At 46.7% G+C, this 22,002-nt stretch overlaps 1 protein-coding gene across 1 annotated transcript in view; it reads left to right on the forward strand.

Annotated features, from left to right (window-relative positions):
* LDLRAD3 (low density lipoprotein receptor class A domain containing 3) overlaps positions 1-22,002 on the forward strand; it is a 161,160-nt gene that overhangs the window by 103,849 nt on the left and 35,309 nt on the right. The gene's annotated exons all lie outside the window — the stretch shown is intronic.

The following is a 22,002-nucleotide window of genomic DNA, read 5'->3' on the forward strand; positions in this document are numbered from 1 at the left end:
GGTGACGGCAGCCTCTGCCGGCCCCGCTGGAAGCTGCAGGGACACAGCAGGCCCAGCAGCCAGCGTGCTTTTCCCGCCCCGAGGAGATAAGGCTGTGGGGGGAGTGCATTTCCATGTGCAGTGCCAGCTGGGCCAAATCCTCCCTGAAATATTTCATTCTAGGATACATGAATGCATAGCTCAGCAGTTCTTTCCACTTAACCTTTATTTAGCCTTGCAGCAAACAAATCAAACAAAACAAAACAATACAATACAATAATACTACCATACACTACAATACTGCCCCTGGGAGTTTCTCCTCCTTCTCATCAGAGGTCAGTTTTTGAAATCTTTGTATTTCATTGTTCAAGCCAAGAATTCTGTTGTCAAAGGAGATGATCTTTGAATAAAATAATGCTGTCTCATTCCCTTTACAGTCTTGGTTAACCTTTTGATAGTTGTTTTTGGTTTATTTTTCTTTATTTTTTTTAAAGTTGACTTATTTTTTAAAGAAACAGAGAATCCCAAGCAGGCTCCTCACTGACAGCACAGAGCCCGACGCGGGGCTCAAACCCACAAACCGTGAGATCATAAGCCAAGCTGAGATCTAAAGGACACTTGTAGGGATAGCACTGGGTGTTATGTGGAAACCAACTTGACAATAAAATATTTGTAAAACAATAAAATTAAAATAAAATAAAATAAAATAAAATAAAATAAATAAAATAGTACTTTTCTCAATAGAATGTAAAAAAAAAAAAAAAAAGTCAGACGCTCAAGCGACCGAGCCACCCAGGTGCTCCAGTAGTTTTCCGTTTAAGAGTGTTTTCACAGCAAAGAAACCAAGGCTGAAGGTGCACTTGTGACCTGCCCAGAGCTGCACAGGGACCTGGTGGGAACCGGACCTCACCGAGCACCGGTCTCCCCATCTCTACCCACCCAGGGCTTCCTGTCCCTGATGTCTCTGTCCACTGGGCAAGAGAACAGACACCCTGGGGTGAAGTGCTTTTTGTCACCATTAGCTGACTTCTCCCAGGAACCCTGTGAAGCGGCTTTTATTACCCCCACTTTCTCATTCACAACATGGAGATACAGAGTGGTTTTCTTGCACCTGGAAGTCAAGCTCAGGCCTCAGGGTCCCTGCAGGTGGGGGGGGGGAGGGGATGGGGAGACAGAAACTTTGACAAAGGCCATCAGTATGTAGATGTACTTACAAATAGAAACACAAGCAAAAGCAAAAACAAGAAAACCAAACCACTCACACAAAAACCTCAGCTCCTTGTGGAGTCTACTTTATAGTGATTCATTTTGGGCTGGATGAATGGAATCCAGCAATTCTCAGAGGCCAAGGCCATTTTCATGCCAGGAATAATAGCAAGCTCCTCTTGCTAAAGGGCTAGAACAGATGCACTTGTAGACATACAGACCGTGGCTTCCAACCAGGGAAGTTTGATCCTGCCAGTAAATTTGGTCACTGTGGCAACACGTCTCCTGACTTGTAAGACGACGGAGAACAAGAGAAAGTTCTTGGAGGACGGAAGCCCATGCCTTAATCAGTTTCGTACGCCCCGCCATACTTAATGCTTCCTGGGTGCTTACGGAATGTTGAAATGAACGAAACATGTAAATCCATTAACATGAGGCTCTCTGAGAATGAATTAACATCTGTCAAGAGTTGTGCAGTTCACAGACTTAGAAATATCCAAAAATAATCACCCCCGGAGAGATCTCTGAAAACCAGCAGTGAAAAGGGCTCAGCAAAAACCATAAATCATTCCATTACCATCTCATACGTGTTCAAGTAAGCACTTTTGGAAACAAGATCAGTGTATAAGCTGCATTTAGCTTTGGTGTGCTAAGCAAATTTGAACCAAATATAAATTCCTGGTGTGGTATTTTTAAGTCATTGTCGCAGGGGGTGGGGAAGGGATGCTGGGAAGGAGGAATTGGAGGAGCATCAAAGCTATTTTGATGAAAGTTTAATCTACATTTTTAGGAAGATGCATTTTGAAAAATGGGAATATCTATCACCTCCCACAGGCAGGAGTCTTCGTCGAGGGAGAAGGGACGGGAGGGCACATCCGATCTTTCTTGAGTCTTTCCAGATCACATTATTAAATGGCCTTTCTTGCTGTGCACCACATGTGGGAAGAAACCCTTCCTTGGCGTCCCTCCCCGCCCTTCGCCTCCTTATTCACAGCCTGTGGTAGGCTTGCTGAGTGTGAAGGGAGACCCAGACGGAATGTTAACGCAGAGGAAGGACATGTGAGCCCTGGGCTGTGGGCGCACATGACAGAGGGGGGAGGCCCAGTGACTGTGGCTCTCCTTCTTGCATTAGCTTTGACTTGCTGGCCGTTGCATATGGAGGACGGATTGGAGCCTTAGCCACACGCCCCTCAGCCAACAGCCGAGCAACCGTCTTTGAGCCCACAGCATCGCACTTGAGACTACTTAATTAGCCAGGGCGCTAGCTTGGCTGAAGGGGGGAGGGGGAGGGGGACAGCGAATGCTTGATTTGCAATGGCAACCCATAATTCAGTGTGGAGCCTCCATGTTAAAAAAAATGTTGGCTGACATTACAACTTCCCCCATCCCCTCTCATGACAGTCTTCTTTTCTGGACTGTTTCAGAGGTGAGGGACAGAATGGGGCTGTCATTATACTGGGTCCTCTCCAGGGCCTCAGCCCCCGTGATGTTCAGCAAGACAAAGGTGGACTCGAAGCCAAACGGAGTCTTCCTGCCCAGGTAGTTAAAACAAAGACGTGCCCACCGCCGTGCCCGCGTGTGTCTGCACGGGCGTCTGGTATAAGCTAGCGGCTAAAGCCAGGGGCAGGAAAGGCAGTGCAAATAGATGCATTAGGCAGGAAGCCAGGGTGAATCAGGAAAAGGTCTGGAATTATGGAAGGTGGAAGATAAGCAGTTTTGGTCGGTTTCCAACACAGGCAGTTGCCTGCTTTAATGTCTGGATAAGAACTTGCTTGTAATTGGTAGATGGATTGCTTAGATGTAAATGGAGCCTGAAAAGAATCTATTTCCTTCCAGCAATTAAACATTCCCCCCGTGATTTCTCCACTGTAGTTATTCAGCAGACCCTTCCTCCTTAATGCACAGCACAGAAAGGTAGCATAGCCCGGCCTGGTTTGAATTAGTTTGTGGGCTGCTCCACGTTAATGAAGTCTTACTTGTGACAAGATTTAGTACGGTGACCAGTGTGCAAAAGTGGAATTTGGACAATGCTGGTGTGAGATACCCACCAAGCAATCATGGGGATCCCTTTAAGTGTTCCTTGTTTCAACAAGATTGTAAAGGCAGGAAACCATATTTCCTGACACTTGTGCTTACCCCGTCACTGCCACACGTATTGGATAACTGCCTAAGTATTTAGAACAGTGTTCTAGAGAGGGATGTGTAGGGAAGGTGATTCTCTAGACTTCTAGTAAGTACTTTTTACCTTAAAGAAAAAGAAAAGTTGTGTATTTGGTATGTGGGTTGACAGGATCGTGTGTATAAGTAATTAGTCAATGTCTATATTGGTGGAACATGTTAAAATTTTTATGGATGAGGCACCTGGGTGGTTCAGGTCACGATCTCACGGTTCGTAAGTTCGAGCCCCGCTTTGGGCTCTGTGCTGACAGAGCCTGGAGCCTGCTTGGGATTCTGTGTGTGTGCCCTTCCCCCTGCTTTCACCCACGACCTGGCCGACTAGGTGAGGGAAACGAAGACCTAAAGCTTCTAATGAGAGAGAGGAGGTCAGGGTCGTTGGCAAGAGTGAATTAAGACACCCAGTGGTAAGGAGTGTTTCCCTGCCCTTCCCCCTGCCCCTGGTGACCTCTAGGTTTCAGAGAAGCCAGCGGTGTGGTTGAGTCCTGTGGGTCTCAGCCATGTGCTCATTGCCCCCACACTTGTCCTTGTCCTCTGATTGATAACCTCACCGTTCCCTACCCCTATGCCCTGCATACCGCCTTAGATCGCTTCTCGTTCCCAGAAAAACAGATGGCTTGCTTCAAAACATCGTGCTTGGGCAGGATCAGAACGCTAGAGATGATGGCTGTCACGTGCACAGATCTGCAGCGAAAGGAGGGCGCCGTGATTGGGGCTGATCTCCGGCAGGAGAAGTGTCCAGTCCAGTCCATGCTCGTCCACCCGTGTGTGTCTGTTCTGAGGCACCGCACGGCGGATCTCCTGCCAGTGAAGGAACGTCAGCTAATGGAGTGTCTGTGGCAGCTGGTTGACTCATCCTAGAGTCTCATAGTTTAAAGCTGACAGCTCTGACTCTTCCTTTAGCTTCTTAAGTGCCGTCTTCTGGACAGATAGAGATGCCTTGCAAGCAGGCGGCTGACCAGATTCCTCTACGTCCTAGACCTGGAGGCTAGATTCGAAAATTTGCTATTTACAAATCTGTTTCATCTTGAATTAGCCATGATTCAGTTGTTACTGTCAGTTGAAGGAGACATCTCTCAGTCTTCTACAACTGACATGCTTTACAAAAGCCTAATAAAATCCTGTGTGTCCATTTTAAAAGGATAAAAACTTATTTTAGGGCATCTGGTAAACACAGAAGGAAACAGTCACACATATTTCCCTCAACATAGATACATAGATTATCAGCAATTGTATTTAAATTTAAATGTTTCCATATTCTGTCATTTTCTTTTCTGTGCATATGTAATGAGAGTTTCTTGTTCTTATGCAGTGATATATTTTTTCAGTTGAGCATCCTACCTTTTCCTCACTTGTATTAATAAATGTTTCCACATATTGTTATAAACTCTTAATAAGGATTCTTTTTTTGAGAGAGTTCATGCTTGGGTGAGCCGTAGAGGGGCGGGGGAGGGGCAAGAGCGAGAGCAAGGGAAAGAGAGAGAATGAGAATCTTAAGCAGTCTCCATGCTTTGCGTGGAGCCCAGTATGGGGCTTGATGTCGTGACTTTGTGATCATGACCCGAGACATCCAAGCGCCCCTTAATAAGCATTCTTCATGATTGCACAATTTTTGTTATTTTTACTTCGCCACACACCTATGGGTGAACATTTAGGTTTTTCCACTGAATTATTATACACAAAGCTGTACTGGTCTGTCTGTAAAGCTTTGTTACATCTTTTGGATTACTTCCTTAGGATAGATTTCCGTAGGATTCATACCAGGTATGAACACTTAGGGCTTGCTGCACTTCAATTACTAAGTTGTTTTCCAAATGGATTGTATCTTTTTACACCCTCACAAGTAATTGGCTAGAACCTTTCACCACATCCTTGCCAACATAGAATATGACCATTTTTAAGTGACTTGTACATTGCTAGTCAAGAAATGTTATCTAATTGTCTTTAATGCTGCAGCTCCCTGTTAAGTGTCTATTGAGACTTTATTTTAGGAAGACCTGCTGTATTTTGCATAGTTCATGGAAATTCTAGGAGAGTGCTCTTCAAAAAGGAAGTTATTTATTTTCATTCTACTTTTTGAAAACTCTCATCACCACCGCCACCCCCACTCCCACCCCCTGTAAGTCGTTTTACCTGAGGAAATATATAACCAAACTACAAGGGCAGGGAATTAATACTCCAAAGATTGTGGTGATTGAGAGGGCCACCCAGTTCTCAGGCAATAAACAACCTTACCTGGATTTTAATTTTTCTGACTTTAACTGTTTAATAAGTAACCATTGAGTGCCTACTGTTTACAGTCCTTCCTTCCTCCCTCCCTTCCTCCATCCCTCCTTCCTTCCTCCTTCCCTCCCTCCCTTCCTCTTTCCTTCTTTCCTTCCTTCCTTCCTCCCTCCCTCCCTTCTTCCTTCCTCCCTCCTTCCCTCCTCCCCTCCCCTCTCCATCCTGTGACAGTTTAGGGGAACGTCTGACGGAGGAAAATTAACTGGCTAATCCATGTGCGGCAGCCCCTGGCTCCTGTTCCTCTTCGTGCTGAACATGATTTATAGTTGTTTGGCAGGAGGTCAAAACCTGATACCTCAGAGTAGGGGTAGAGGGGGAAATATTTGATTTCTTTGACACCGTTTATTAAAAATTCATACATATGGATCTGAAAATGAAACATTTCTCCATGTCAACATGAGTTACAGCGGGAGCCTAGAGCAAGACTTCAGTATTCGAGCACGACACTGTCCTCAAGTCACACCAGCCGAGCGGGTGCCTCTGAGAAGGAAAGGGGAGAAGCGCCATGGGGTTGGCTGGTGGAAATGAGATTTTTCCTCTCCTTTGCCTGAGGGCTTTCCTTGTAAATAGGGGCCAGTTTATTAGAAAACCTCTGTGTCTTAAAGAGCCCAGTTTATTCATTTATTCTTTTGTCCTCTCGTGTGACAAATATTATCTAGTCTCAGCTGTTGGTAAGGTGCATATTAACGAGACGTGACCTATTTTGAAACTCCCTGTTCTTTCTACTTTCTTTCTTCGTTCCTTGTCCCTGACCCTTTACTTGGGAGTTGCCTAACTTTTATAATGTCTAGATTGCAAGCCTTTTATTGTAAGTGCTTGCGAGTGTGATCTCGCCCGGGGCTTCTCAGACTGTTGTGCATACAAATCACCTGGAGATCCATTAAAATGAAGGTTCTGATTCACTAGGTTATGCATGGGGGCTGGAAAGACTGCATTTCTACCCGGCTCCTAGGAGACTCCGTTGACGCTGATCCGAGCAACCACACTTTGAATAGCGAGGCTCTAGTCCACATATCTACACCGGGTTTGAGCATGTTCCCCCCAAATTCATGTCCACCCAGGACTGACGAATGTGACCTAACTGAAAAACAGTCTTTGCAGGTGTAATTAAGTTAAGAGGAGTGTATTATCATTCTCCAGAAACACAGAATCGATATCTTGCCGTCTGTCATCTTTGGAGAGAGAAAAGAGCTTGATTAACTAATTGGAAAGAATCACGTGATTGTGGGAGCTAGCAAGTCCAAAATGTGCGTGACAGCCCAGCAGGCTGGAGAGAGTTGATGTTGCAGTCCTAACTCTGAAGCCACCTTCTTCCTGGGAGAACAACCATCTTTTTTCTTAGGACCTTCAACTGATTGCACAAAGCCCATCCACATTCTAGAGTAACCTGCTTTACGCAGAGTCTACTGATTGAAGTGTTAACCACATCTAAAGAAATAAATACCTTCATAGCAACATCTAGACTGATGTTTGATGCTAGGTACCATAGCTTAGCCAAGTGACCCATAAAATTAGCCATCACAACGAGGCCTTATCAGATTAGGGTGGGCCCTAAATCCAATATGACTGGCATCCTTATAAGAAGAAGGAAATTTAGACATACCCATACTGGACCGTGAGAAGACAGAGACAGACTGGAATGACATATCTACAAGTCAAGGTATGCCAAGGATTACCAGGAGCCACCAAAGCGAGGAAGAGGCAAGAAAGGATTCACTAGAGCCTTCATTTATGTTGTTTTAAGCCACATACTTTGTGGCACTTTTTAGACCAGCTGCTGAAAACTAATAATCCTAAATAATAGGCCAGTGACAAGCCTAAGAACATCATCACTTACTTGCCTTTTCTGGTAACCCACTGCATTGAAAGATAGACCCAGAGTCTGGAAAATGCACAAACTGCAGCATTGCATCAGAGAAGAGAAGCTCAGAACTTCTGTGACTGAGAACGAACTGGTCAGGGCTCCCCTCTCTTCTCTCCCCTTCTTGAGAGCTGGTCTGAAAATGCTCATCTGTCTCCTCTGCTTTCTCTTCTCTCTGCCCCCCAGGTTTCATGGCAGCCTGGTACCCGATGAGGAGGAGTTAAATTTGCTTTTCATTGAACAAACTCTACTAATTAAAATGTACCCCCACCGGGATTGCCACTTGCCATAAGTAATGCATATTTCATTAACATTTGCTTTAAAAACCAACAGGATCATAAAGTTAAGATTGCTTTAGCCTAAATGCTGTCCAGATTTAATATGCATGATATAACCTCCTGGCATAGCAATGAGCTTGAGCAGGCAATTCTCGGTGCTTCACTGGTGCTTGTGTTTAACAGGAGGAGAATCAATACCCAGGTGAGGGTTTGGCTAACAATGTGAGCTATCAAGAACTCAAGAAATAATTAAGCTCATAATCTTACCAAAGTAACATTGTTATAGGCAAATGGATAAATGATTTTATTCTGGATGGTTTTTTTTTCTCTCCCTTGCCTTGGGCACATTTGTTGGCATTTTCCGAAGGAGATAGAATCAAGAGATTTTTTACCCCTAGGGAGTGTTGTGATCAATAGGGTTAGCCTCCACAAGGAAAGCAAAGCTGTAAATGTCACTCATTTCACTTCTCAGCAACAATTGTGTGTGTGCGCATGCGCATCCATGCGCATGCACTGAAGTCTGAAACCAGTGACTGCAACTTCGGGNCTCTTCTTAAGAGTGATAACATGGAGAAACCAAACTCCTAGATAATGTGATTTCTCAACTACCTAATTCAGCAAATCAAGGTGACTCTTAGGACTGCCTCAAGGGGGACCTGAGACTGAACACAGCCCCCATCATTCTTCAAGCGTGAAAATGATGCTTCTCAGTGTGTTGACAGTTGGGCTGAAGTGTAGCTGGAAAGAATGCCGCGTAATGAGGAACTGTGTTCCCATGGTGAGGCTCACTCTGCTTTTTGACGCCCCTTCCAAGAGCCTTCTGTTTACTGACTCGTGTCGGTGCAAACTCTGGTTATCCAGCATCAGCCAGACCCTTCATGTGCTGGATACACAGATCCTTCTTATTGGTCTCCTCCTAGTTGGTGGCCCATCCAGTTTTAAAACCATCGTCTTTCTCATGGAAAATAAAAGTAGGCATGAAGAATTAAAAAATGCGATAAATNAAAAACCATCTTCTTTCTCATCTTCTAGCCCCGTCTTGCGGGAGCTCATGCTTCCCTCTTGACAGAGAAGATTCAGTCCACCTGGGATGAGTTTCTTCAACTTCCTTTCCACCTTGGACTCAGGCTTCCCTACTGCCTCTCCCCTTCCCCTGTGAGGATCCTCTCCTTCTAGAAAGCTGGTACCTTTCTTTGCCCTCCCATTGTTCATCTGCCAACTGGTCTTCCCTTCCCCTTGTTCTTCCTCAGACCAGCCCCTCCTATGCGCAGTGTCAGATCTTTCCCAATCTTCCTTCCGGTGTTAAGTCCCCCGCCCAAACCCCCTCCAAAGACCACCCCCTGTGCCTTTTCAATTAAGAGTAAGCTCCTCTGCCGGCATTGCCATTCCGAGCTTTGACCCCAGTGGACTTTGACATACCCTGTCCCCAGGCCTCAGCAAAACTGGATTGATTATCGTTCCCCAGACACACCTTGTCGTTTCCCACCTTCTACTGCCCGGTGCTGTTGCCATCCACATGGTCCCCCCAGTACTTAGATCAGAAGAGACAGCGCGAATGTTGGTTTCCTTCCCCAAGTGCCACCTCCCGTTCTGCATCCTGGTCGCCGGTGGCCCTTGCCTGCCTCTGGTAGGGTATCATTTTCCTCACTCACAGCGTTATTCGAGGCCCCTTCCATCATAAGCCACACTCTTGTGCACCTGGGATTCGTCATCGTCTTTGCCTCTTCCTGCTGCTTGCGGCCAGGTGGTGGCCAAGCACACCGCGTGCACACGGCTTTTCTTGAAGTACCTTTTTATTGGCGCCATCTGTTCAGCATAGATCGTCGAGTATCTTCTCTGGGCCAGACACCCCCCTAGACCCTGGACGTAGGGCAGTGAACCAGATGAGTGAAAATCCCTGTCCGCCAGGAGCTGAGACTCCAGAGAGACTAGAAACACGAGAAATACGTAGGAGGGCGTTGCAGGAGCCTCGTGAGGCCGCGGCGGGGAGGGGGCAGAGCGTGGAAGGAGCCCAGGGTGGAGAGGCGTGTGGGGACTGGACAGCGAATACGGTAGGAGCGTGGCAGGGACTTTGGCCGCTCCTCCGGGGAAGATGGAGCCCGTGGGAGCCCCGAGCGGAGGGGTCAATGACAAGGTCTGCCTCCCGCAGGCTGTCCCTGGCTGCTGCGTGCAGGAGAGCCTGCGGAGTGTGGGTGGGCGCTGGGAAGCCGCTGGGCGCCATCCCGGCATGCGAGGGCGGCCCCACCACCCCTGGCCGTGACAGTGGAGGTGGTGAGAAGTTCTCGGGAGAGAATCAGGCTGTGTTTTGAAGTGGGTCGGCCGGAATTGCGTATGGATTTGATGCGGAGTATGAGAGGAGTTGAGGATGACAACGGCCTGCGTGTTTGGCCTGAGGAAATGGCAGGATGGAGCCACCGGTAACAGAGATGGGGGGAGGGGGATTGCATTGCAAGGACAGCTCAGGAACTCGTCTGGGGGCATATCACCTTCGGACTGAGTGCAGGTGGCCTCAGATGGCTCATCTCTGGACAGTTTGGAAACTCTCCACCACATACATGGCTGAACATCAACATTTTTTTTAGTGCTTATTTATTTTTGAGAGAGAGACAGAGCGTGAGTGGGGGAGGGGCAGAGAGAGAGGGGACACAGAACCTGAAGCAGGCTCCAGGCTCTGAGCTGTCAGCACAGAGCCCAATGCGGGGCCTGAACTCCCAGACCGAGAGACCATGACCTGAGCCAAAGTCGGATGCTTAACCGACTAGGCCGCCTAGGCGCCCCTGAAAATCAATTTTTTAAGAATACATGACTTAGGTGAAAAAGTAAGTCTTCCTTGCTACTCCTGCTGTCCTGGGATAATTATTGTTCAGTTTGCTTTTTGCTCTTTTTTTTTTTTGGCAGATAATGTGTTTCTACAGGTTACAAGCCCAGCCCTGAGCAGGTTAAGTGCTTGATAAGCATCTCCTCACAATAATCTCTTCTCAAGTCTTTGAAACATAGATACCTTTATTCACCTTGTACCGGACCAGGAAGTGGTATCAAGGGGAGTAATTTACCCCAGGCTGGTGAAAGGGGGGAGAGGGAGCGAGTGGCCGGTGGTCATGGTGTCTCTTCAGACCCAGAAGCCTCAGCTCTTGACCACTGTCCTGGGAGCAGAAACCCCAGGCTTTCACGAAGGAGCCTCCTGAACCTTCTCTGGCATCTCCTGCTGTGGGGTTGGATGCGAGCGACTTAGTGTAGCCCCTACCTAAATTAAATTAAAGTGGTCTAATTAAACGTGGCTTTTCTCAATAGACTGCCATATTTCTAATTACAGCTTCTCTCCTGAGAAGGCAGCCCAACATTGTTTTGAAAAGTTGCTCAATTATTAATGGTTTGATAACACTTTGAAAATGTGAAGTGTCATTAAATTGTTAATAAGAAGGCCCTGAAGGGGGACGGGAGTCAGTTTTGCATGGCTCCCTCTCCCTCTCTTTTTCTCTCTCATACATACACACAGAGATGCACGCGCGCACACACACACACAGACACACACACACACCTTTAGCATTAGAAATAAAAGGTAAAATCAACTAAGCTGCTAGAACGCCTCTCATCCTGTCTCCCTAACTTTGGCTCTGACCCTTTGATCTGAGCCTGCAGACAGCAGACATGAGGAGCTTATGTAGACAGGAGCAGGGCAAATCACTGGGAACAAATTGCTTCAGGGAGGCAAACTAAGGAGGGTAAACTGATCAGCTCTAAACAGGAGGTGGCTTGCATTCCGCTTGCTTGGAAGTGATCCCTGGATGGAACTCTGTCCTGGGCTTGAACCAGTCCTTTCCAGGTAGAATAAATGAGGTCTGAAGCTATAGAACACTGATCACCAAGAGGTATGCCAGTTTGCAGGTTTTGGAGCTGGAAGACACACCAAAAAAGAAAAATAAGATTTTGAAAGAGACTTAGGAAGGAAGTCAGGAAAAATAGGCCAGAAGTGTAATGGCTGTGATTGATCTTGGGAATTCAGCCCCCCAGGTTCAAATGTTTGGCATCGTTCAACATTTCTTTTTCTGCCCTATCCACTTTCCCCCCATCCTGCCCTCCTTTAAGAAGAAAGGAGTGGGTTCTCATCTTGGTAACATCTACTGCTTAGTAGTATATTTGCATTCCTGGGAGAGTTGCTTCACTTGGTTTCAGAAGTTCTATGCCTTCTGAAGTGGGGGCGGTGGATAGTCGCCAGTCACCTTCAGTTCCCTGTTGAAGCTTTTGCAAGCACCATTCTGTAGAAAAGAACATGATGACGAGTCACAAAGGCTTTCCTCCTTTATCTGTCACCTTTTGCATCTTTGGGAAACCGTTCCTGGACTTACCAGGGGCCACGGGTCTTAGTCTGGGAATGCAGGCTTTTGGTTATCATTACACACGTGGAGAGCCTGATGTTAATTAAGCAAAGGAGCCAGGCTACCATGGCGGCACCAAGAAGTTGCTGTCTTTGAGAAAGCAGAAGGAATTGGAGAGAAAACGAGAAGTCTGTGAGGTTGGGATTACAGTTTGAGAAATGGACTCATCATTTATTAATAGTGGCTTCCAAGTTTTTGAGCACTGGATAGTGTACCAGGTACTGTGCTGAGGACTCCATGCATGTCGTGAGGAATGTAGGTGGTGGGTTGCTTGTGTTCCAGGCGAGGAAGGCGGGACACTGGTGGAGTGAGTGAGCTAGCCCCAGACACACCGTGGTAGTTAGCTAGCTTTTGAGAAGTACTTTCCATAGGCTAAAGTGAGTAAAATACCAGCAGCCTGAGTTTTTATTAAATACTAGTTTAAGCCTATGTAGGAAATTTACACATTCTCAAAGCAAATCTAATCTTAGCTGCTAGAAGCAATTTTTTAAGTGTCATTTGCTTTGGAAATACAGATGACTCTTGAACAATGCAGGAGTTAGGAGTGCTGAACCCCTGTGCAGTCGAAAACCTGTGAATAACTTGTGGGGCGCCTGGGTGGCTCAGTCAGTTAAGCATTGGTCTTCAGCTCAGGTCGTGGTCTCACGGTTGGGGAGTTTGAGCCCCGTGTCGGGCTCCGTGCTGATGGCTCAGAGCCTGGAGCCTGCTTTGGATTCTGTGTGTCCCTCTTTCTCTGCCCCTCCTATGCTCATGCTCTCTCTCAAAAATGAATAAATGTTAAAAAGTGAAAAAGAAAAAAAAAAGAAAATCTGTGAATAATTTTTGGCTCCCCCAGAAGGTAACTACTAATAGCCTGTTGTTGACAGAAGCCTTACCAATAACATAAACAAATAACACATATTTTGCATGTTACATGTATCCTATGCTGTATTCATACAACAAAGTAAGCTAGTGAAAAGACAACATTATTAGGAAAACCAACAGAAAATACACTTGCAGTACTGTATTTTTTAAAAACCATATGTGAGTGGATGTACACAGTTCAAACCCACGTTGTCCAAAGATCCACTGCATAGAAATACTGGGTTTCAAAACATGTTTTGAATCTGCTGTCTAAGCCCCAATTGAATTAAAGTACATTGACCATAATACGAGAAGGTATATTACACATTGTACCCAACTGTTGTAAGTATACATAGTCGGGGAGAGGTGAACAACTTAATATAGTTTCGACAAAAGAAAAAAAATTTAACTTCTGAAGTCTGCCACCCAGAAGTTTCTATTCCACTACTTCTTAAAGTATAGGTGGCTTCCATTCCTGTAACCTTGGACCTGGACCCCAGTGTAGCCCTGAAGAAGTGATATGGTGGGATTAGGGCCCTAGAATCTATATCTTAACAAGTTCCAAAGGTGATTCTGCTGCACATAATATTGAATTTCCTTCAGACCGCCTCTCTCTATGTTTCTTGGCTTCTTATTTGTTATTTCCTATCTTTTTGTGCTGCTCTCTGCAGCTTTCTGAGTAATTCCTCTTTCAGTCCATGTATTCTCTTTTCATCTGTTTCTAATCTGTTAAACTGGTCCATTGAGTTTTCAATTTTAGTTACAGTATTATTCACTTATAGATATTTCCGTGTGGTTCTTTTTCTAATTTCTTTGGCCATTTACTATTTGCTGCAGATGGATGTATTCAACCCTTAATTTCTTTACAAATAGCAAGCATGTTTACAGTTTGGTGTGATCATTTTAATAGTTGAAGTCTTTGTGTGTCTGTGTCTGATGTCGGTTGTTTCTACCAGTTTACTCATGGTACGTTGGTTCCTCAAGCGCTTGGTATTTGGGGCTGTATATTGCTCATAGTCTTTGAAAAATTGTTTGTGGGGATTGATTAAGGTCTATGATAAAAATGCCTTTCTTCAGAGAGGTTGAGCTTGGCTTCTTCTAGGTGCCTGGAGTGTTAACCAGTACAGTATCACTTCAATCCAGACTATTGAGGTTCCCTAAACCACCTAAGTAATGCAAACCCAAGGTACACAGCCCAAGAGAGGGCTACTCCTAGTGATAAATTCCTCCATGTCTCCCTCGTTGCACCTGTCGCAATGATAACCCTCGACGCAGTCACCTGGGTGAGGGGGAGGCGCCTTACCTCTGCTTCATCCTGACCCTGAGACTTAACTCTTTGGAGTCATGTGGTAGAGGAGGGGTCCTTTAGACTCCGCTTTGGGCAGGCCCTGGATCTCAACTTCAGTCTTTGGCAAAACTAAAACCCAAGTTGGTACAACCACCATTGCTCTTAGGAGAGAAGCTATCTTCGTTTTCCAGATGTTTACTCATTACTTTTTGTCCCTTCTTCAATGCTTTTAAGATGTTTTTTAGAAAATATTTTGAATTGCTTCTCGGCCTTTTGGCTAAGATCAAGTGTAGAAAATATTTTGCTCCAGCGTCATAGTTATTTTTTTTTCCATTGGGAAGGTTGGTGCGAATAGATAGCCCACCATATTGCCAGAACTGGAAGCCTGTGTCCTAGAGTTTGACAAGCATGCCTCTGTCCTCTCCAGTCCACAGTGATAGAGAAGGGAACAGAAGCCCTGCCTCTGGCCTGCTACTGGGGAGAATGCTTGTCATTGCCCATATCTTTCACTTTTGTTCTCCCTAAGGTACCCCTGGGTCTCAAGTGAGATGGCTCCAATCTCAAAGCACCAGTTACTGCAATGCAGCAAGAAGGTCCAGTGGTGCTTTTAGGAGGCGAAGGGGATGCCATGGAGGTCGGGAATCCTTAGATTCTCAGGGACAGGGAGCCACAGCTGTTCAGATGAGCCGGGGCTAATCTTCCCTCTCGCAGTCGCTGGGTGTCTCTAGCCAGCAGATGCGCTTTGATTAATGCAGTGGCACAAGGTGGCCTGTGTCCACCGCAGAGGCTGATAAATGCAAGTAGGAAAGAGTGCTCCAGCTTCTGTCATTGAAAACTGGGTAGATGGTCTGCACTAGGGCCCTGTCGCTCTCGTCTTCATTATCCCCTCAGATGGATTAATTGGTCTCTTGAGGTGAGATTGCCACCGGTTCTGAAGGGTGCTTCCCTTTGCCACATTCTCGCTTGCCCTTCACTCTGCTCCTGAAAGTCACTCTTGAAAACACACATTCCTCTCCACCTGGGAAGCCTGATTTATCACCCAGCTCCTCAACAAGATAAAAACCTCTGGCCATAAAACCCTGTTATGCATTATGCTCTGTTGGTTTTGTGTCTAGACAGAGCTAAGAGACCCCTTTGTGGCCCGAGCTATACCTAGAGATGACTGTATTTACTGTCTTTTAGAAGAAAGATGGACTCGACAGCTTTATATATTAGACAGAGACCAAGGAGTTTGGCAAAGAAAGCTGTGGGTGGGGCGGGGGAGGGGGGGTGGCGCCTGGGTAGCTCAGTTGGTTAAGCTTCCAACTTTGGCTCAAGTCAGGATCTCATGGTTCATGAAATTGAGCCCTATATCGGGCTCTGTGCTGACAGCCTGCTTCTGATTCTGAGCCTCCCTTTCTCTCTGCCCCTCCCCACTTGCTCGCTCGCTCGCTCTCAAAAATAAAAAATAATAATAATAAACATTAAAAAAATTTAAAGAAAGCTATAGCCAGGAAGTCAGGAGATGACATTTTCAACTCTGGTTCTGCCCGTCCTTCCCCAGTGAGAGAAAGCAGAGCCTCATGGGGTTCCAGTCCTGACGCTTAACTAATTCTGTGACCTTGGGTGAGTTACTCGTATCTGCCTGAGTTCATCATCTATAAAATGGAGATAATGATGGTACCTATCTCATGGTGTTGTTGTAAAGATAAATCATGTAAATTGCTTAGAATAGAATGCTTGGCTATAGCATGCACTCAATAAATGTGAGCTATCATGATTATTATGCTAGCCCAGAGCAACTATGTGCAGATACTGTCAACACCTATAAAACAGTCCCCCATTCCAATGAGTCATGGGAGCTAAGAGCTCCCATTTTGAAAAAGGAAATTGACAGTGGTAGCTGGCTTACTGGAGAGAGCTGGTCCACATCCAAGGATCTTTTCCACACAGTACGTCCTTGCCAGACTGACTGCACGTGTGGTCTAGGGTTATCATGGTCATTGCCAAGAGAGATGTGAGTTACTGAGCCAGGAGACACCCATATTAGGAGCATCTAGAATCCGGGAGTCTTTGGGACATGCAGAGGGAGGGCTAGAGATCACCACCGGGCAGGTGCTACTCGGAATTAGTGAGGTGGACGGGGTGTGAGTCCCACACCGCTGACCTGTCACAGCCTCTTGGGGTCGAGAGAGCCAAGCCATTCCAGCGTTTGGCCTGGCTGCTGAGCTCAGTCCTCCACAGAGCCACCCAGCCACCCAGCCACATACAGCTAGGAGATTATGTTAAAAACAAATTCCCCCATGGGTTGCCTGGGTATATACATTTTTTCAAAGTCATTGAACTGTAGGCTCAAGATGTGTATATTTCACTGTACGGAAATTACAGTGTTTTTTAAAATGAGATTTTTCTCCCCCATAAGTTGGTAGTGGAGCTTGCATAGATGCATGGGCTGTCACCATGGCCTGAGGAGGGCCCTTTTGTGGTCACCAGCTGTGGGGAGGAACAGCTGTTACACATCTCCTGCAGAAGTGAGTGACCTGNGAGAGAGAGAGTGCATGTGCACAGGGGAGGACAGAGAGAGAGAGGGAGAAAGAGAGAGAAAACCTGAAGCACGCTCAGCACAGAGCCCGACACAGGGCTGATCCCACAAACTGTGAGATCATGACTTGGGCCAAAATCAAGAGCCGGACACTTAACCAACTGAAACACCCAGGCAACCCCTGACCCCTTTCTTAGCTGCTTCTCCACCACCCATCTTTCTCTGACTTTCTACTTTTTTTTTTAATTTTAAAATTTTTATTTTTTATTTATTTTGAGAGAGACAAAGGCAGCATGAGCGAGGGAGGGACAGAGAGAGAGAGAGAGAAAGAATCCCAAGCAGGCTTTGCACTGTCGGAGCGGAGCCCAATGCAGGGCTCAAACCCACCAATCGTGAGATCATGACCTGAGCTGAAATCCAGAGTCGGACGCTTAACCGACTGAACCACCCAGGCTCCCCTCTCTGACTTCTTACTGCCTGTACTTTTCTTCTCAGATTTTGTTGTCTTGGTTACTCTTTTAATTTATAGTTCATCTTTTTTATGATCAGGAAAAAACATGTCCATCTTAAGAAGAAAAATTTAACTGCTCACAAGTGGATAAAGTAGAAAGTGCACGTCTTTCCCCACCTCCAGTCCCATTTCCCAGAAGTGACTGTCATGCGTGGTTTGGCAGAGCACAGCCAGGCCCTGTCTAGGGGTGCATGTGTCTATAGAACACAAACATTTGGACGTGTAGGTAAATACATATCCACACACAGCATTTTGTTTCACTGCAAAGATAGAATCATTTGCATGGTTCTGCATCTTGCTGTTAGCACTTAACAGATAGTGGGTATTTTTTCATGTCAGCAGATACACTCTGCCTCCCCACTCTTTTTCAGTGGCTATATAATATGTCTAGTGCTTGGGTGTATTTAATCACTCTTTCTTCTCCATCTCTAACCCAACTCAAGATGGCTATGGAGTCAATTGAGAGGGGCGCCTGGGCGGCTCAGTCAGGTAAGCGTCCAACTTCGGCTCAGGTCATGATCTCATGGTTTGTGGGTTNTGTTTGAGACCTGCGTCGGGCTCTGTGCTAATAGCTCAGAGCCTGGAGCCTGCTTGGGATTCTTTGTCTCTCTCTCTCTCTCCCCCACTCCCTTTACCCCTCCCCCACTCACACTCTGTCTCTCCCAAAAAATAAATAAACATTAAAAACAAAATTTACAAGAGTGGTGTTACGTGGGTCCCTCACCTCAGCACAGATGGCCGGGTCCCAAACATCGCTTCATCCCTCGTCTCCCAGTCTGGCTCTGCCTTACTGATGGAAGCCAGGACCTGACGTTTTCTGTGCAGGATAACTGTGGGATGCGTGGTTTGTTGAAAAATCCAATTCTGAGCATGTTGGTCTACCACAAGCCAGAAGAGGTGGCCAAGGTGCCCTCTCAGTGGGTTTGGGTCACACACAAGGCAGCACAAGTGTCATTTGTGCGGTCATTTATAATCCTGCCCTGGTGTTCAGAGCCAAACCACGTGGCGCTGATCTGGGGAGGAGGAGGAGGATTTACTCTCTTCTCTCAGGCTCTTAGATAAGCCTGATTAGGTACATTCTGGCACATTCCTGACAAGCTCCAGACACAGGATGGGTTACCTGATTCATCCCCTAGCACCTCTTGGGGTGAGAGCAGACACTCTCTCCTAGGCAGGTGGCCAGCCAGCGCAAGGCCACTGAGGCCAGACACTCTCATTAGCATCATGGCTCAAAGCTTGAGCATGGAACCAACCCAAACCAGATTGAAATCTTGACCTTGCTGCTAATCGGCTGGATGTGGCTCTGAGTAAGTTACTTCCCTTCCCTGAACCTCTGTTTTCTCTTCTGTAAAATGGGGATAACAGTAGTGGCCTCAGCTCAGGTCATGACCTCACAGGTCGTGAGTTCGAGCCCTGCGTCGGGCTCTGTGCTGGAGCCTGCTTCGGATTCTCTGTCTCCCCCTCCGCCACTCCCCCTGCTCATGCTCTGCCTCTCTCTTTCTCTCTCTCTCTCAAAAATGAATAAACATTAAAAAGAAAAACAGCAATCCTACCTATAGGACAGAATGAAATAGCACCTAAGATGTATTCTTAGAAGAGTACCTATCACATGCTAGCTGTTAACTCATTAATATATTCCCTACATCACGTTGAGAATGCCTCCGAATCTCTGTTTCCTCATCTGTAAAATGGGGGTATACCGCATCGCCCGAGATTGTTGTGAACGCTCTGTGAGCCAATGTGTACACATGGCTTTGCCTGAGGCACGGCATCTGGTGAGAGCTCAGTTTGTGAGGGTAGTGATTGCTCCCTCTGTTTCCATACACCCACCCCACCCCACCCCACCCCCTGCCTCTGTCCTCACCCAGCCCTTGCCACCCCTGCCTGGCGAGCAGAGTAGCGAATCTGGCCACTGCATCTCTTGCCCTGTCTCTGCTGTAGCTCAGCCTCTGTACAGGTGTCGGAACAGGTTTTCAGAAATAACTGGTTTTACCACTTCCTGCCCACACTGGGGAGCCCACTGTGGTTATAAAATCAAACACCCCGGCCTCGGGGCGCCTGGGTGGCTTAGTCGGTTAAGCGTCCGACTTTCGCTTAGGTCATGATCTCGCGGTTCGTGGGTTCGAGCCCCGCGTCGGGCTCTGTGCTGACTGCCGGCTCAGAGCCTGGAGCCTGTTTCAGAGTCTGTGACTCCCTCTCTCTCTGACCCTCCCCTGCTCACGCTGTCTCTCTCTCTCTGTCCTAGAAATAAATAAAACATTAAAAAAAAAAACAAAAACACCCTGGCCTGATTTAAAGCTTCACACAGCGACCTCCTTCCCACCTCTCCTGCTTTGCCTCTTTTGTGCCCGGGAGCCCTCACTGTATTCCTCACGCACTTGGGTCCACCGCCCGTGCGGGTGGCACTCCATCCCATGCCTCCTCAGCTTCCCCTCTGAACGACATCACTTATTTTAGGAGCTGACTGGAAACTCACTGCCATCAGGAAGACTCCTGTGGTCACTTCTTGTCGCCTCGGCTCGGCAGCGCGCCTGGCTGTGACCGGCACTGGTCTGGTGCAGTCTGGGTTCAAATCCTACTTGTGCTGCTTACCAGCTGGGAGACCTTGGGGATATAATTTTTCCTCTCTGTGTCCTCCCTTGTAAAATGAAAATTTGTGAACTGGGAATAGCGTCATTTTTCCCTGTTAACAAATGAAGACATCGAGAGGTGTAGTAATGCAGGGGCCATTGTGAAATAGCCACATCTAGGGTGCCTGGGTGGCTCAGTCAGTTAAGCATCCGACTTCAGCTCAGGTCCTGATCTCATGGTTTGTGAGTTCAAGCCCCATGTCAGGCTCTCTGCTGTCTGCACAGAGCCTGCTTCAGATTCTCTGTCCCCCTCTCTCTCTGCCCCTCCCCTACTCAGGCTCACACACAGGTGCTCTCTCTCTCTCTCTCTCAAAAATAAACATTTAAAAATGAAGAAAAGAAATAGCCACATAAGTCCCTTAGTATCACATCTGGCATTTAGTTGCTTACATATGCATTTTCTTCCCTCCATTGTTTTGTTGCTTTGATACGACACCAGCTCCTTAGGTGCAGGACCTGGATATTCTGTTTGTGCAGCTTACCCCTCTGTATCAGTCAGTGTGTGCTAGGTAACATGTCGGTCTGAGTCAGCAGTTTAAGACAGTTTATTTCTTGCTCATCCTGCACGCCCATTATGGATTGGTAGGGCAAGCCCTTCTCAATCCAGACCTCTCACATTTCATTGACCAAAGCAAGTCCCAAGGGCAAGCCTAATGCTTAAGGGGACAGGGAGGTCCAATCCTACTGTGTATCTTGAAGGAGAGAAATTTAGGAACATTGGTCAACCACCTAACGGTGGCCATGTTCTCCAGAAGTCTGCCTCTGGTTTTGCATGTGGCAGTGCCTGTTTGAAAGCCTCCTGTCAATTCTGGGTGTACAGTTCTCTGCCAGGCACTTGGAGTCTTGGTGATGAGATACAGTCCCGTTCTGCAGGGGTCTGTGGTTCCTGCCTGATCCCCAACCTTTGCCAGAAACCAAGAACAAATCCAATTGTCTAACGACTCAGCCGTTCCTCCCAGCAGTGAGGACACGCAAAGAAGAAAGTTGTATCTCATCTGAAATTATGACCAATGTTCAGAGACCCCGGTCCTCTGGGCTCTGTCATCCTTGACTCATTCATTCATTTATTCATTTATTCAACAAATACTATAACTGTCGAGACCTGCTGTCTACCAAGCACTGTTGTGTTTATAACCATGTAGTGACAATCATGACAGACGTTTCCCTGCCTACTCAGGTTTGACAGTTGGACAGACCAGGCAGTCAACTACAGTGCCTGAGAATGGACTCTAGAGACAGCCCACCTACCAGTGTTTGCATCGCTTACTCACAATGTTGGGCAAGCTCCTAGAACTCTCTGTACCTCAGTCTTACCATCTTTAAAGTGAGAATGATAAGCATACTTATAGGATTATTATAAAGAGGCACTGAGGTAGAGAACTCATAGAAGACATTTCACTAAGATATTGCCTATGGAAAGCACCTGGTAAACATTAGCCATGCCTCTGGTCATCATGGCTGCCATCCTCCTCCTCACCACGGTCATTGTGCGAATGGCAAGGTGTTGCACCCGGAAGGAAAGTTTTGCCTTTCCCTTCAAGAACCATATTATATTAGTGGCTGTTTGCATCACACATTAGTCCCTGGAAGCTTGTTTCTTGTGGGCCTGAAGCACCTGGTAAAGACTGCCACTGCAGTCACACCTCACCCCTGTTTATAACTTTGTGCTGGGTCCAACTAATCCCTGTGATTAGCCATTATGTGGTTCCAACAGATCCGCTATTGTTGGCCTCTGAAGTCTCACCATCTAATCCCTTTTGAACATTCAAGTGGCTTTTCACTGTTAAGGTTCACAGTATGGAAAGAACAGCTGAATATAAATTGAACATTTTCAAAAAGGGAGGAAATGGCTAATAATTCTGAAAGCCAGACTAAAGAGCTGAGAAACCTCCCCGCAATACATCAGACAAGTGCCTGGGTCTGCCTCCTGAAAGCCAGATCTGGGTCCCTGTTTCTAGGGAAAAATGCATGCGACGTGTCTCTGGGGCTCAGTCACCCAGGCTACTTGACGAGGCAATGACATGTGGTGGGTTTGGCGGGAAGGACAGGGG

This window comes from Crocuta crocuta, unplaced genomic scaffold (genome assembly GCF_008692635.1).
Source record: "Crocuta crocuta isolate KB4526 unplaced genomic scaffold, BGI_CrCroc_1.0 scaffold384, whole genome shotgun sequence".
Classification (NCBI taxonomy): Eukaryota; Metazoa; Chordata; class Mammalia; order Carnivora; family Hyaenidae; genus Crocuta; species Crocuta crocuta.